This window comes from Amaranthus tricolor, chromosome 1, assembly GCF_026212465.1.
Source record: "Amaranthus tricolor cultivar Red isolate AtriRed21 chromosome 1, ASM2621246v1, whole genome shotgun sequence".
Lineage (NCBI taxonomy): Eukaryota > Viridiplantae > Streptophyta > Magnoliopsida > Caryophyllales > Amaranthaceae > Amaranthus > Amaranthus tricolor.
In genome coordinates this window covers 23423196-23441517 of record NC_080047.1, presented here as the reverse complement: position 1 = coordinate 23441517, position 18322 = coordinate 23423196, and the positions used below count along the sequence as shown (strand labels likewise).

Sequence of the window (18322 nt, the reverse complement as noted above, 5' to 3'; positions counted from 1 at the left end):
CATGCTAATGGCGTGAGCTATATCCGGCCTTGAGCACATCATAACATATACATAACACTATCAACGACGCTAGTGTAAGGATTGCACATCATTTTGATCTTCTTGTTTTGCTTGGGGATACACCTTCTTGTATAACTTGAAATGAGAAGTTAAAGGTGTGTACACAATATTTGCATTATCCATGGAGAAGCTCTTCACAACTTTCTCAATGTACCTCCTTTGAATAAGGTACAAAATGCCATTTGCCCTATCCCTTAAAATCTTCAACCCAAGTACTAACTTTATTTCAGTATTTTTTTAATAATTGTGGTCCCTATATTTTTTCACTAAATTTATTTTAATATTTTTTTTAATGCTTATGTTTTCCACTTTTTCTTCATTAAATTTATCATTCAATAAAATCATATATCTACCATTCAAAAGATTTATTTTTCTTAATTGCCGAGTTAATTCTTTGTGAGAACAACTTTAAGGAACATTGGGAGTATCTTCTTGGCTTCACCAAGATTTTTCATGTCAAACTCACTTGAAAGCAAGTTCTCCACCTCAAACAAATCTCTACATGCTACAAGCATGTCATCAATATAAAAAATCAAATACAACAAAGAGCCACTATCAAGCTTTTTAAGATAGACACAACTATTATAAGAGCTTCTTGTAAAGTCATGTGATATCATGAATGAGTCAGACTTCTTGTACCATTGCCTTGGAGATTGTTTCAACCGATGCAATGATTTCAAATGACACACATGGCTTTCCTTTCTAAATACCTCAAAATCCTTCGATTGCTTCATGTAAATCTCCTCTTCTGACTCCCCACGTAGAAAAGCGGTCTTGACATTCAATTGATGCAACTCAAGTTTTTCCATAACTACAATAGCTAGCAAAACCCTAAAAGTGTTTCACAATTGGGGAAAAAATCTATCGAAAATCTACACCTTCAACTTGTGTAAACCATTGCTTTTTATATAGGAGAACTATTGCTTGTTGATCCCTCCTTCCTCTTGAAAACCGATTTGCATCCTAATTGCCTTCTTATTTCTAGGCACATCAACAATAACCCAAGTCTTATTCTTGGCAAGAGACTTCATCTCTTGCTTCATTGCTACAAGCAATGTTGAGAGCATATGCAACATAGTTCTACTCCTTAATATACCTTCATCGAGTTATGATCTTCCTCTTTTGCCTAGGAGTAGGCAATAGGTTTTTCTTTGCATGCTGAGCATCATCATCATTTTTATCAACATCGGGATGTTCCACCTCTTCTTGGGTATTATCGGATGTACCTACAATGTTAGTCAAAGCGTTCTCCACAATTGGAGTAATCACAACAATTTCCTCAAATACATCTATAATTTTTACAATCTTCTTAGATCTCTCATACTAAACCCTATATACCCCATTCCACTCACACCATAGCCCATGAAAATACTCTTTCTAGCTCTAAGTTCAAGCTTTTCCTCACACATAGATATACGTCGGACAACCAGTACTCTAAGATTAGAATAATCAATCGGAGAGTTATACCATATCTCTTGTGTGCATTTGAACTTCAAGGCGGTATATGGAAAACGGTTCACCAAGTAGCATGTTGTAGCAACGACTTCGACCAAAAACGCTTGCTCAACTTGGCTTGAGTGATCAGGCTGCTAGCCCCTCTCTAACAAAGTTTTTTTCATCCTCACCACAACACTGTTTTGTTGAGGCTTTCCCGTACATGTTTTATGTCTCACAATGCCCTCTTTGGTGCAATATTGAAGAAAATTTTTCTCAACAAATTCAAAACCTTTTTCGGTTGTCAATTTCTTAATACTCTTTTTCAATCATGGTTTTCCAATCAGCGAAGACATCAAATACATCATCTTAATGCTTGATAAAATAATGCTAAACCTTCCTTGAATAGTCATCTATGAAAGTAAGCAAATAGGTACAACCCCCAAGTGAGGTCTTCCTAGAAGACCCCCAAAGATCGAAATCAACATAATTGAGTATCCTTTCAATGTTGTGGATATTTGGTTTAAATCTTACCCTCTTGTGCTTCTTATAAACATAATGTTCACATAACCCAAGGTTACTAAGCTTCTTACCACCAAACAAGCTTTGCTTGCTCAACTCATGCATACCTGTTTCACCGATATGACCCAAACTTAAGCGCCAATCATCGGACCTAGTGCTAGTGGAGACATTCACCAAGTTGGAATTAGTAGAACCATCTAGAGCATATAAGCTCTCATTCATCTTCCCCTAAATCACAACTAGTGACCCTCTAATAATTTTCATCACTCCACCTTCACAACTAATCCTACAACCATTCTTGTCTAAAGTCCTAATTAGATATAATTTTTCGTTAGATCCAGACCATGCCTCACATCATTCAAAGTCCTCACCATACCATCAAACATCTTCATCTAAACACTCCCAACGCCGATAACGTTGCCCATTGTAACACTTATTCCATTTATCATTTCATAGGTGGAGCTTGTTGGGTGCCATATGAAAAGAATATCTTGAGTCAAGAATCCACTACTTCTTGCCTTTATACTCTTGTGTGACTAAGGATGGGCATGGATCGAATCTGAGTCGGGTCCAACTAGACCCAGATCCAAACCTTATTTGTTTTATTGGACCAAGATCGGACTCAGATCCATAAGGTCTAAAAGTTTGGACCTAGACCAATACCCAGACCCAAACCCAAACCCCTAGGGTCTGGAGGTTACGGATTTGGGTCCAAAATAATATTTTGTTTTTTATTTTCTCAAAATTTTTTAAAAAAATATATTATACAATTTTCGTCCACTTGTATGAAATTATTTTAACATTGTCAACTATTAAGTATTTTCTAATACTCTAACTAATTGAGCGACCACATATATGAAGCTTTCCAACATTCAGTTTTTAAAACGAAATATTTATCAAGTTTTCTTATTTTTAAAGTATAGATACAATGACCACATTTCAAATTACATAAACCATCAATATTCCAAATCACGTAATGTTTCAAAATATAACAAAGTTTCAAATCAGACATTTAAAACACATAATAATATAATATATAGTTTTTTAAAAAAATGCAAAAGGGTCTATGGGTCGGATTTGGGTCTCAAATGTGTGGACCCGGATCCGGACCCTAAGGTCATGGATTCAGATCCAACGGACGTAAAAAAAAAGGTGGATCCAGACCTTTAAATTAGGGTCGGGTTGGGTCTAGACCCTTAGGGTTCAAGACCCATGCCCATCCCTATTTGTGGTAACTAGGACACCAACATCATCACTATGATCTATCCTTAGACTTCTCATCATCATTGGAATGTTTCTTACAATGGAGCATTACACTTGGTGAAAAAGGATCCTAGGTGTGATACACTTGTGACATTGGGGTAGTCGATTGTTGTAAGTTTGTGAAAAGAAGTGGGAAAAAAAAAGGAACCCTAGTGTTTTTCTGTATCAAGTTATCAATCTCCTCTATTGCTTATACATTGAAAGAATCTCAATGGCTCAACCTGTTGTACATGAAAGTTATAAATTCTTTCCTTATTTCGGCAAGTTCTTAAGATGCTAACTTGTTGAAGTAGATGTTGATACTCTCTATATGTGAATTGGCACGTTATTGTCTTTCCTAATTGTTTGATAAAAATTTGATTTTATGATCAAATTAGTTGGTTTCGTAATTGGCCTTAAGTTTACTTTTCTTATTCTGTTATAGTTTGTAGTTTGTACTCTATTCTGTTTCTTGAAATGGTACTTTGTTATAAAAATTAATGTGTGCAGCCTCACTTCTTTGTTCAGATTTCAGATAGCTTCATGGAAGCTTGTGCCGCTTTGAGTTGGTCTGAAATGTCACAAAGTCAAGAATCTATCACAAGTTTAGGCTCTCCCGTGTCTATGCCAACAGGTTTTTATTTTTAAGTTTTGTTGGAACTTGAATCCCGTGATTGTTAAATGTTTTGGTTTTTTCTGGAATGGAATGTTGGTTGTTTCGTCATAGGTTATGATATTCTTCTTTTTCGAAATAAACTCTTTTTATGTGTTTCCACTTGGTATTTAAAACAATATAAATTATAATGTACATAAATTTTGATGTACATGCTTAGAAAATATGTGAGTAATTAATCATTTTTGAGGAGACTAATATTAATGACAAACTTATACTATCTTTGTCTCATTTTGCTTGTCCATGTTCAAATTTATAACAACTTAACAAGTGATATAAACTATTTCTTTTAACAATATACCTTCGAAGTGTAGAATATTGAATTGTATGAGGAAAAGTTTGATGACTTTAATTAGAGGGAACATCTTTTCGTTTTGCATTGAATGCTGCTTTTAAGGTAAAGAGGTTTTGGGAGTTTATGAATGAAATCAAGGTTTAATATAGTGTGAAGAGGTTGAACTGAAGTGGTCAAGTATGAAAGAATCTTTTCCATACAAGGAAGACAAAAACAATGCCATCTTTGGAGGTCTAAGTTGATTTCAAGTTAACTAGGAAATAGTAAACTTTGTTGTTTTGTAATTCTATTATCATTTATTTTACTCGTAAAGGAATAATTTTCATCTATGTTTAGAATTGCCTTTGTTGATGAGGGTACTTATTGAGACGTGTTTCTACTACAAACTTTCTACCACTTTGCCATTTTCTATTACCCAGACGCCATTGGCACACACCTAGGCGGAGTTTAGATGGTCAGATTTACGTACCTTACCCTTGTTATTGATAACAAAGTTTTTTTGAGTGACCCTTAGTAGCAAACATCTTCTTGTAGTTTTACCTAAACAAAAATGAGCATGTTTTGACGAGCCACTTAAATATAGTTCTTTATCATTTGAAACTCAAGAACTCAATACACCATACATGTTATGATTCTCGTAATCAGTTCTCAAAATCAATACGTGTTAACCTCTTGTCAATTGAAGGAAATCTACGACTTAAATTTTAACTATAATGCTACTACTTTCTTGTTTGGAGCTCTATCTCAAGGGAAATGATGAGCTTTTTGTTTGCAACAGTGCAATAGTTTTTTTTAATCTTTTTAATCATTCTGAAAAGAATTCCCTTTAACTTTCCTTGCCTGTGAGATTTAGAAGGCCAAAATCTGTTAGGATTCTGTTAGATTTTTGGGATGTTGCATGTAGATTTTATCAAATCGAGAATTATTTTAATACTAATATTATAATTTTTTCTTCCTGATATGTTCTCATTTAAACAAGAGATATATTCTATCAACCTAGTTTAGCCAAATCATTCTTATGGTGTCAACTAAGAGGGAGTAAAGTTGGATACTATTTAGGGGTGCATGTCAAAATTTCTAAAGATTGTTTAGAGAGTTAAAGTTCATGCTTTTGCCAGTTAAGGCTCTTATACGTATACAGAGTGACGGTGATTGCAACTAGACTTTTCATGATTATTTTAAGCTTTCGTTCGTTGTTCTCCTTGCCAAAGTAGCTAGGGGTGGAAATATCAAAGTGGGATGTGCATATATATTTCCTCAAGCTTGAATGTGCTGCAAATACCTTCTCTTAAGAAAATCTACATATAGATCTTATTAAAAACTAAAGATTTTCACGAGAAGCCATTTATTTATTGTTAGTGACTGTTAAACTAATAAATAAGTTATTGGAGGAGAATCGACTGAACAAAGAAGTGAAATTGTAGTGAACACTAAAATAGAGTAGTGAATGAGATCTCTAGGACAGGGAATTCGAAGGATCAGAGCAGGCTTTCGCATTAAGAGACTTCTAAATATACAATTTTTCAGTGTGATATCAATGGATGTATGCTTACTATTGTTTTCCACTTGTAGGACAGTTGGTTTTACCATCTTTGATCACTTTTATTTAAGAATAGTGAATTTTTAAGCAAACAACTTTGCGTTGCTCTTTCTTTCCTTCTCTAATGATGCTTCTATGTGGTTCAATTGATAATTTGATTTTTGTGGATAAATTCTTTATTACAGCACGAGCCTTTCTTTTCCCTTGGCCCTCCTTTGATAACTACGTGACACACTAACACGCATCCACCCACCCACCCACCCACTCCCACATATACATAGATAAACACAATGCATTTGCATACACCAACTTGTGTTTGTGCGGTGTCCAAGAATCATAGTTTATAAACAACGCTGCATCGTGTCGTATAAGCTGAGTTATTAATGGTTTTTAATCACACCAAATCGATACAATCCACATCTTAAAGGTGTACATTGCATTTTAAGCCAGTTTAGGGGATATATCATAATTCAAATGCTTTTTGAGATAAATGGTCAAACTTTTCAAAGTTTTATCATAAAAGTCCAAACATCGAGTCCAAAAGGGACGAGGGAATACATCTCTTTTTGCCTTAAACCTTTCTTGTTACTTCCTTTAAAAAAATTGTCTTCTAGATCATTGTCTTGGAACTAAGAAGATACCTTTTGTAAAGTTTAGGCTTGATTGATAAGTTAATGTCGGTAAAATCATGTCTTTACATTTTTTGTTCTCCATAGCGTAAAAGATAATAAGGTTTCTTTTTCCAGCAAATGGGTCTAACAGGCCGCACATATCTGCAGAAACGGTTGAGCAAACAACTTTTAAAATTGTAAGGGCTCTTTATTTTGCCATGTCTTGTTTGATTTGCTAACTGTTTTGTTTTAATTTATTGTGCAACTGGTTTTCGTGCAGCCAAGTACAGTGACTTCCTCGGCACCTGGACATGCGTCACCTCATATACCTTCCATTTCTCATGCTGCTACTCAAGGTGTTCCTAGCTTACAGGCGGCTTCACCACCTTTTATATCTTCACCACCTTCCATATCACATGAATTTCTTACTACCAATGAGAATGTACCAGATCTAGAGTCCATATTTAGCACATCTCAGCCTGTACGTTCTTTGGGTACAGTTCTTGACAATATCTCTCAAGCACAGGTGGCCCGCATAGGAGAAACACCTATTGGTCTTTCATCAATGGGTGGGGTTTCTATTGGTATGCATATGTCAAATATGATACCTAATGGAATGGCATCAAGTGTGCCAACTTCTCAAACTGTATTGTCTTTCGGACAGTCGAGTGCTATTTCTGGGTTTGGAAGCACTATAGGAAGTTTGCAGCCTGTACAGAATTCAACCATCAAATCATTAATGTCTGCAACTTCTAATATTTCTGAGAATCCTTACCATGATATATATCAACCTCAGATTAATCCTCAAGGCATGTTAGGTAACATAATGGGTCAACCAGTATCTGGGATTGGTCAGATTCCAGCTATGTTACAGAGTGGGACAAGTATGAATCTAAATATGATGTCAAAACTTGGCTCATCTGGTGCACCATTTGGTATCGACTTTCTCGTGCCATCTTCAGGAATGGCTCAACAGGTACAACTCGGAATGCAATCTATTGGAGTGAGTAATTCAGCTTCTAATATGCCAATGTCTCAACAAGTTACGACATCATTAATATCTTCACTATCCAAATACATTAAAGTATGGGAGGTCAGTAGCCTGTATTGAGCTCCATCTCTCTTTCAGTCTTTTTACATTTACATATTTTTTTTATTCATGGGAGGGTGTAGGCTGTGTAAAGGGATTGCGAAAATGATTTTTTATATGATAAAAAACAAAAATAAGTTTTACTTAAATTAGAATCCATTGGTGGAAGTTCTGCTGGTATTGGGCTCATTTTTTTGTAGTGTTTTTATTTTTCTAGTTTGGTCTTTATTTCGCATGAAGGTAAGCCCCGACACAACGGTTTAGGTGTTGCTATATGACTGAAACGGGTTCGAGTTCTGGAAGCCACCTCTTGTAGAAATACAAGGTATGGTTTCCCTTCATTACACTTCTATGGCGGGACCCATTCCGCTGCCTTCTTTCCACGGGGACACTTGGTGTACCGCGCTCCCCCTTTTTCTTAGGTGATACTTCCTATTGTTGACTTGCAATTGTAATTCTTCTTGCAACTTTTTATTTGAAGAGGTTAACAACATTTACGTTTCCCAAGTGGTTAAAGCTGAAAAAGAGCAAATTAACTGTAAATATTTTCCTTCTTGTTTGAATATTGCTGGATAAGTGTTGTAAACATCTCCAAAAGTCAAAATATAATAATTGCTTTAGGATTTTTATTTTATTATACTCTAGCATAGTTTTTATCACAATCTAATTAAGGCATGTTTGATGTTTCCCCGAATTTCAGAGTTGCCCCTAACAGAATTCCCTTCGTTTAAGAGATGAATAATAGCTTAAATATTTATGCAATATACACTGTTTGAGATGCTTTAATGGTACTACTCAGAATATGCATGTCAGAATTTGTTTGGTGTTACTCTGGACTCTTGAGATACAACAAATCTATAGTAACTTGTGTCCAATGATGGAGTCTTTTCATAGAACATTTTCTCCCATGTTTTCTTGTAGGTCAATTATGTATTTACATATAGTAATTAGATGAACATTACAAGATTCTACACTTGATTCTGTCTTGATAATTAGCACTTGATTCAGTGAAGAAAGTCAGAAGAAAGAAATGAGAAGAAAGTTGATTCAGTGAGACTTGATAGGGAGGCGCCACAACCCACAAGTAGAGAAAAATGAAGACTAAAAATTTAAATTGTAATGGGCTGGCACCTGGCAGTAATCTACTAATATTTAGAGTTGGGCCAAACAGTTACAACATAATGTTATATATTATTGCGGTTCACGATTCACGATTTACGGTTTACACCATACCGGAATATAATATGGTTTTCCGGTCCGGTCTGGTCTGAAAATTTAAAACCTAGATCAGACCGGAAATCGTAAAATTTTTAAAAAAAATCGGAGCAGACCATTTAGACCGTAAACAAGATCAAATACTTAAATTACGGTTTGGTCAGGTTTGGTTTACAGTTTAGACTAAACTTTGTTCAGTCCTACTTAGATCAAGAATACAATCAAGATAGTTAGGAGTAAAGCTTTATTCACTTGAACCTCTCAAAATCTGAGTGGTCTCTAATACTCCGAGGCATTTTTGTTATTGTTCTTGATTAATCTAGTCCCCTTTATCCTGCTTTCTCTGAGGAATTAAAGAGGTAAAATTTCATGGCATTTTATGGTAGTATGATTTCTAAACTTATTACTTGATGATTGTAGGGAACTTTATCCGAAGCGAAACATGGAATACGTGCTTTAATTACTAGATTAGAGGTACTATCTATGATATATACCCAAAATTTTTCTGGTGATGTGAAACAATAATATTTGTTGTAGTTAATTTAGATATGTATATTGTTAGAAGTAGTTTATATCACATATTGGCATCTTAATTTGTTTTTTTTGTGATGCAGTGTTTCAGAAATCTAGCAGCCTCAGAATTGTAAGTTTGACAAATCTGATATGTGAAATTATTCTTTCTTTTTGTCTCAGGAAGCTTATTGTTGTGCTTGAAGCTTACTTTAAAATGCTACAAACAAACTTACTCCATTTCATATTAGATGCATTAAAGGAAATTCACACATATTCAGAAAGTTTGAGAGATGGGGAGATCGATTGAGGCAAGTGTGAAGGGATAAAATAGTGAAGCGCAAAACAGGAAACGTACCTCGGAATTCCATTTCGAACCGCTCAAACAGAAAGGAATGGGAAACACGATCTAGGACACCTGCAGTTATGTTTCGAACGACGACAACTTATCGTTTTTTTAGTCTTTAGATGTTCCTAGTTTTTGTTCTACGAACTAACTTAACTCAAAACACCTCACAAAATTAACAAAAACATAGAAAAAGCCCAAAACAAAATAAAAGAAACTTACATGGCCACATTGCTAATGAAGCTTAAAAATTTAAGGGTATGATGTGCTCATCCATCCAAAAATACGATTTGTTTTAGAGTTATACTTTCATCAATTGTCTTAAACCTAGAAACTTAAAATAACAAAAATTTGAATATCTTAAGAAAAGTTTGAATTCATATGAAATTTTTCAAGAAAATAAAAAGTGTGGTATTGAAGGGGAAGAGAAAGGTTTTTAATATAGCCTAGGGACCCCCCTTATAATTTACGTACAAGTGGAGAAATAAGCAAGGGGGTAAAACAGTAAATCTAGGTAGTAAGAGCAAATTAGTAACTGTAGAGGTGATGTCCTTTATATATAGAAGAGGAATAGATCAGAAAGAATGGAAATTAAGTAGGAAACAATTGTAAGGAGTTGATGGTGCTCGAAATCTCTATCATTTGTCGAATCTCTAATTTTAATAAGAAAGTGTATTCTTCTTAAATCTTGTTTGCATTGTTGCACTTGTTTATATCTCAGTAAGAACACCAATGGTCTTTAGCATTTGGTATTAAAGAAAAAGAGAAGATGGCAACCACGCAATCACTGCCATTGGATTCCTAAGAAAAGGAGCTTAAACAATTGCACGGGGGCATTTTCGATTCAATAGCAAAATGTGACCAGGTGAGTAGAGGAGAAATTGCTGGAAGTTTTGGTAGAAATTTGAGCCAATCAAAACAGGTTAGCTGAAGAATAGAGAAGAATTTTCGAAGACCACACTAGAATGCAAGAAAAGGAAATAAAATTACATTAAGAAATCAGTGCCTTACTCTTGGCAAAGAAGTTGGAATTTAATGGGAAATAATTATCAAAAAGTTGAGGGAGCGCGAAATCCATGTCATTTGTTGAATTTTGAATTGAATAATAAAATTTTCTTCTTCTTATATCTTGCTTCCATTGTCGCACCAACTTAAATTTCTGAAGGAACACCAGTGGTCTTTAGCAGGATGTTGGGAAACGTTTGGATAAAGTTGAATTCATCTAACAATTTTTAAGAGAATCGCAAGCATGTTTTTGAAGAATGGGAAGGGTTTAATGGGAAAGTTTAAAACAAACAATAAAGGGGAAATGATTAGGACTTTTCCCTTTTCTTATTTCTCGTTTTCGTTTTCGTATCTTGTATCAGATTGAATTATTTTCGTGCAACATAGGGATAGAAGAAAATTTGAGGGAGAAAGTGGGAGGAGAGAGAAGAAAAAGTGAGAAAGTAGTTGGGGCAACCTACTTAAAATAGAAATGCTGAAAGTTATATGACACTTCTCAAAATGGAAAAGTGTTCCGATTATAAGAAACTAGAAACTACAAACGTATCTAGTTAGTGTTTCTTGGGTGCGCTATGCTTCTCATTGTTGATAAGGTACTAGCTCTTTGATTGCATCTGTACAATAAATCACAAGGTTTAATAAAAGTCGGACTGATGCACCTTTGGTTTTAGAAATTTAGCGCTATTGTTTTATTTTTATCAACAGACATGATGTAACTTTACCTCCACGAGAAACATCTAACTACTGACTTTATTCTAATTGCCCAATTCTTCAAAAGAGCGTAGAATAGTTAAACATTATTGATGCCCACGTATGATGTTTTTGATGTGCTTGGGAATATGCATTGAAAATTTGATGTGCTCGGGAATCACATCAGGTCATACTCCTAACATTGCCCTTACCTACTATTTACTCTTTTACAGGCTTGTAGCAAACTGGCCTTTTATTATGCAAATAGTTCGTGTTACATCTCAAGATTACATAAACAACATGTAATGCTTTCTGCCTGGGATACCTATATTAAAAATGTTTTTTTTATTGCTTTTGTTTCCTTTATAATTTTTAAGTGCCAAGTTATTTTCTCTTTGGAAAAATTTTAATATGAATGTTCGTGTTGATTGGCTGAATTCTTTTGTTGTGCTCATGTAGGCTATATGTTGGCAAACCAGATTTTCTTATTTTTAGGGCCATGACTCCAACTGGATTTCTTGCACATTTACAAAAACAGAGGCTTGTAAGTCATCTAGAGCTTTTTCCCGCATTTAGGCTACGCATGCTGTTTTATGTGTTATTTTGTGATTGCTAGTGTCGTACCTGCTTGTTTTCCGTTCCAAACTTCTATACCTTTGAATTTGCTTCATTAGGAGAAGAAAAAAAATAGATAAGAAAGGAGTTTAATAATAATGTTGACTCTATCCCTTTGAATTTGCTCCATTAGAAGCAAAAACTCTTACATCCACTTAATTGGGGGAGAGAACTCAATGGGAGTACCTTTATTCGATTTGCTGATTAGTGAAAATTGGAAGGATCCTCTCATTTACCGAATTCGGTTGAAAAGGAATGCGTGGAATGCTGATCGTCTTATATTGCCTGTTTCCACCACACTAACCTCGCGTTCCCTTTTCTGTTTCTTTTTGTTTAAACCTCCAGTGCGCAATTGTTCAGCTGCCATCTCAGACGCTAATTTTGTCTGTTGCTGATAAAGACCACTACTTAATAGGGACGCTTTCCCTGGAGTGAGTTTCTTTTTTCTCTATTCTATCATTTATTTTATTAACGAAATGATATTTTTCCGGACAGTTTTTTTCTGTAAAAGACAATGCTTTTTGACAATATTGTTCAGTTTTTTATTTTTACTTTTTTATTTTTATTTATTTTTTTACTTAAAGTAACATTTTCTTGCCAAAAAGTATAATAATTTTTTGCAGTAACACCTCTTTAGTAAAAAAAATAATACTTTTTTCAGATCGATTGGTTTTCACGATTTTCATATAAAGATGGTTCTCTTATAATGATAAATAATAATAGAATTAGACTTTAAAGTACAAGTGTAAATTTGGACATCTCCCCTAAAGAATTTAGGATGTGTAGAAATGGAAAACACAATAAGATCGATATATTAATTAAAGGCATCATTGCCTTTAAAACATTGTACCACGACAAAATATTTTAGTCAAAGCCATAACATATTTTCTGATACGACCCAAAATGCGGTTTCTAGCACGTCGTTAAAACTAAGAACCAAGTTATACAAAAAATATTTATAATCACCCTGATACTACTACAACGAGTGTAATGGTAAGTCGGGGTCGAACCACAAGGACAAGGGATGCTAGACTAAAGACTTGGTGTGGGAAGGTTATATGGAAGGTTGGTTGGTGGGTGAAATTAACTAATAACAAGAATAAAAAGCGAAACTCAACAATGAAAGACAAGCGGGGAGTAGACTATGTCCACCCTAGGATGGTCTATTGAAAATAAAGATAAGCTAGGTCAAGGGAGTTCGAACGGTAATCAATCAAGATACTCTAGGTATCGAGAGGAAGTTGGTGACCCTATAAGCCACACGAACGACCTATAATCGTCCTATGTCTCTCTAGGAGTGGCAGGACTAGATTCGAATCGAATATCTATCAACAACCATCATCAACCTCAACCCTAATCCTAAACATTGAAGACAAGACCAAACCTAGGGTTTCTCTAACCTAAAACCCCTAAAGAAACTACTCTAACATACTAGAGATAAAAGCAATGAACAAAGAAAGCATTAAAAAAATGAAAGAACATGAAAGCATTAAATCTAAACTAAGAAAGCATTAAATGAAAGCATTAAAGAAAAGCAATAGAAAGAAGCAATAGAGGAAAGCAATAAAGACATCAAAGCATTAAAGAAATAAACTTACATAAAGGAATTGACATGAAAATAGATGAAAGCATAAATGAAGAACAATAAATCTACACTAGGGCAAAAACTAGAGAAAGCATTAAAGGGTTTGATGTTCTAAAATGAGGCACTAAGGCACTCTAACTAGGCATCCCCTTCAGCCCCCTTTTGTTTTACAGAATTGAGAGGTATTTATAAGCTAAGAAACAAATGAGGTAAAAAGCCCTAAAAGCCCTTGGAGTTTGGTTTGCGAAGAAAAGAAATCGCGCAGTCTGGGGCTTGAATTCGGCCGAATTGAAGGTGCATTCGACCGAATGGGGCACCATTCGGTGTTTCCTGCAACTTTGAGCACAATATGTAGCCTTCCAAGTCCTATTCGCCCGAATTTTCAGCTATTCGCCCGAAGCTTCAGCCATTCGCCCGAATAGAGTTGTGGCTCGGCCGAATGGGTTCTTTCCTTGGCATAATTGTATCTTTGAAGCTCTAGATGGCTTACGAGCTTTGCGAGGACCTTGCGAAAGACTTTGAATGCTTAGGAAAGCTTCGATACACGTGTCTAATCTTCGATCAAAGCATCTAAGTCTCGTACGCAACGTAAAATACCTTGAAACCTCCGAAGATACCTGAAATTACCTCAAAACACCATGGAGACAAGAACAAGGTAAAATCATGCGTAAAGTGTGTAAAAAGCATTTAAAATGCGAGATTCGACACTACAATGAGGAGATAAATGTGCTCTACAAACGAGCACATCAGTAACACAAATTATGCTTCACATTCATCGCTCTTCTCGAAAGCAATGCAAAAGAAGCTTCAGTGCCCGTTATGCCTGTCTAGGATGTTGATTCTCCTGCTCCTCAACTTCAGACCAAAGGCCAAATGTATTATAGTTGGAACATTAGAGAAAGTCATAATCAATCAAACATAAAAACAAACATATACACGTCAATAATTAACAACATATTATAATAAGGCCAACAAACTAGATAACATTATTGTTGTACTACATTATAAAGATGATCTCATAACATTCAAAGTGCAACTATTAACCACTGGTCTTCCATCTTTACTTCTTAATATCCTTCCTTCCTTTCCAACCTAAACCATGTGTTCATGGTTGGAACGTCAGTCTCAAGCCCCCTCTTCTAAGTTTTAAACATCTCTATAAGACATGTATGTACCAACTCAACTAAGGGCGTTATCGGGCTATTCGACGCCCAATGGTGAAGTATGACCTTGTGAGCTTGTTTACTTCAAAATATGTATGATCAAAGTGGTTTGTAAACCCCATAAGAAAACTTGACTTAGGTATAATCTTTCTATGAACGAGGAACCTAGGGGTTTGCAAGACCCATGAGGCACTTTTTACTAGCTTAAATGAATAGCATTGAGGACCCTTGGGGTTTGCAAGACCCATGGGGAACCTTACCAAGTATAATTTATTCTTTAGGTCACCCATGAGATTTGCAGGACCCACGAAAATCTTAATCAAATATCACTTATTCTTTGGGTGAGGACACTTAGGGTTTGCAAGACCCATGGGGAACCTTACCAAGTATTATCTATTCTTTAGTTGAAGTACCTTACCAAGTATAATCTATTCCTTAGGTGAAGCCCTTGCAAACCCACGAGAATCTTAACCAAATATCACTTATCCTTTGCATGAGGACCCTTGGGGTTTGCAACACCCAAGAGCACCTCATCTGTAATCTAAAACTTCACAATAGAGCAATCATTCCGATTTCGACTCGCCAAAAATATATATTGCTTTATCAACAAGGGGATCAACCCCATACTTATACCAAAGCTGTAAATCTATCATCTATATTGTTCTAAATTCTTAGTAAGCATAATTTTTAGTTATTCATATAGAACTTACCTGCTAGTAACTCCTAATCACAATACATTGCATAATTGCAATTAGAGATAATATTATTAAGAAAACAATGTATGTAAGAGGGTATTACGGCATGTACGCACCTATAACAGCAACTTATGTTACATACGAGTGTGGATCCAAGTCTCTGGTACGTTAGTTTTAAAATTTTTGGGTACGGAGACATTGTCCTAGTTACGGGTACGCAGATATGGGAAAATCAACGAACACCATGTTCAAGATAATAACTACCGTCATCCAAGCACAATTAGACAAACCTCACCAACACCTAAAGTGAAACAACCACATTTAACTACTAACAATCAACAATATCAATAATAGCAACCACCACTATCAAAATAACACCGATTAACAATCACCATTAACTAACAAAACCTATGCACTTCTAACAACAAATGCCACCACCATTTACTACCATAGTTATTAGAATCTCGATCTTGATCTAAGCTTCTATGATCTTACAAACCAAAAATAGGCGACTGATCAGGATCGTAGGTAGGATCTTAATGTTGGTAAAATCATGCGATCCTATTTAGTTCAAGATTTAGGTGGTAGGATCATAACACGATTCTACAATCCGACGATCCATCCTTCAAGGGTTTACAAGGTTAGTTTTAATTGTAAAACAAATTCATATAATCTAGATTGCACTTTTGTATAAGTATATATTTCTAAAATAATTATATCAATACCACTATGAAATTCAAGTTTTTCCCGATTCGTAGTTTAAAAATGATTATTAAAAGTCTTTTATTCCAAAACTAATAGATGAAGTGAAATAAGTTTTTACTTGCAATATAAAACTGAAAAAAACATATATAATTGATAATTAGTTATCCAAAGCACACTAATACATATTTGTAAGATCATACGATCTTACGATCCGATTCCATTGATTTCTATCCTATCCCTTAATGATCCTGGGTATAATTTTGATCCTAACAACCTTGTTTCCAACCGCAATCACCTCTCAAAAAGCTTATATATAGCTTTTGAACAACCACAAACTATAGTGTACTAGTACATTTAACGAAAACTATCATCCCTTAATGAAACCCTAACTATCATATTGTTCAAAGAAATTACAATCAACTTTTTACTAATTCAACCATCAATTAAATGAACTCAATAACAAAGTCGAAAATTAGTTATACTATAATAGTTAGAGAACAAGGAATGGTGGTTCACAAAGATAAAAAGAAAGAAGAGAAAAAATTACACTTACACTTGTGGTTGCAGAAGGTGGTGGCGGCACTGTGGGGACAAGGACGTGCACAACTGTTGTCTTGAGGAGTTGCGCACGAGCTGTGTAGCCTTGGCGTAGCGGTGGGATGACTAGCGGTATGGAAGTAAAATGGAAGGAGGAAGAGGTGTGTGCCTTTGTCAATAGGGCAAGCCCAAGGGAAAAGAGAAAACAAAGAGAACGAGAAAAGGAAGAGAGAAAGTTTGAGAGAGATGAAAAAAATAGTTTGCAGTTAAAGTAGACATTCAATGCAATTTATAAGATTGGTTGAAATAAATATAGGATCTCTTTTTGATTTTAAAATTGCAACCGGTGATAATGGGTGGTGGTAACCTAGAAGCCCTTTCTTTGCAAATAGGCATCAAGGGTTAGCTCTTTGTAGAATAAATTAAAGGCATCAAGGGTAACTTGAATACACTTTAAAGGTGATTTTCGATCACTTTACAAGGGTCATAATTATTCCATTTAAGGTTAGTATATATATATACTTTGTTGAAATTGATCACTTTAAGGTCAAAATTGATCACTTTTAGGTCAAATTGAAATGTGTCATCCCGTATGTGTTTGGTCTCACTATGAGACAATCTTTCCTAATAGTTTGTGTTATATTAAAACCCCAAAAAATGTTTCAAATGTTATAATGATGTCGTCATTTGATGGGGTGTTATGTATTTCATTGTTACAACGTTATTTCCTTTCCCGTCGAAATTTTACGAATGCCAGTTAACTTTAATTATCACGATCACTTAAATTATATTACTCACAATTTTAGTTGATAAACATTAACTAATAACTAATAAGCTAATTAACTTTACATTACAAGTACCGCATATCGTGCAATTATAATAAGCTATAAGCATATTATTGCATAATAATAGTAGTTCAACCACAAAATGAATTTATAAGCTCAAAACTCCCCGTATGTATTTGTTTTTTTAAAACTCCCTAAAAATTTATGTTAATGCTAATTTTTTCTGTACAATCTGGTTACTGGTCGCCAGGTTCCAAGCAAAAGTCAGCAAAAACAGAAATTAAAAGTTTATAATTTGTTTTACTTTTTACGACAAAGTCGGCAAAATAATTTAGAATTTGTTTTACTTTTTATGCCAGGATTTGGAACAACAGATTATGCAAAAGATGCAGCAACAAACTACGAAACAACAGCAACTTCAGTATTTACAACAAAAAATCATGCAACTGCGACAACGACAGCAGCTTCAGCATTTTCAACCACAAACCACGCAACAGCAGCTTCATTTACAACAAAAAACCATGCAACGACTGCAGCAACAACAGCAGCTTCAGTATTTTCAACCACAAACCACGCAACAACAGCTTGATTTACAACAACAAACCATGCAACAGCCACAACAACAACAGCTTCAGCATTTTCAACCACAAACCATGCAAAAGATGCAGCAACAAACTACGAAAGAACAGCTTGATTTACAACAACTCATGCAACAGCCACAGCAACAACAGCTTCAACATTTTCAACCACAAACCACGCAACAAGAGCTTGATTTACAACAACAAACCATGCAACAGCCACAGCAACAACAGTTTCAACATTTTCGACCACAAACCACGCAACAAGAGCTTGATTTACAACAACAAACCATGCAACAGCCACAGCAACAACAACAGCTTCAGCATTTTCAACTACAAACCATGCAACAACAACAGCTTGATTTACAACAACAAACCATGCAACAGCCACAGCAACAACAGCAGCTTCGGCATTTTCAACCACAA

The 18322-nt window shown here is 35.0% G+C and overlaps 1 long non-coding RNA gene and 1 pseudogene across 1 annotated transcript; one reads left to right on the top strand and one right to left on the bottom strand.

Annotated features, from left to right (window-relative positions):
• LOC130807987 (mediator of RNA polymerase II transcription subunit 25-like) overlaps positions 1 to 18322 on the top strand; it is a 31675-nt pseudogene that overhangs the window by 12598 nt on the left and 755 nt on the right.
• On the bottom strand, positions 13456 to 17388 carry LOC130800960 (uncharacterized). The gene is made up of 2 exons (XR_009039515.1): positions 16550 to 17388; positions 13456 to 15592 (listed from the first exon to the last, which is right to left on the bottom strand). It is a non-coding gene; the product is annotated as an uncharacterized LOC130800960 (long non-coding RNA).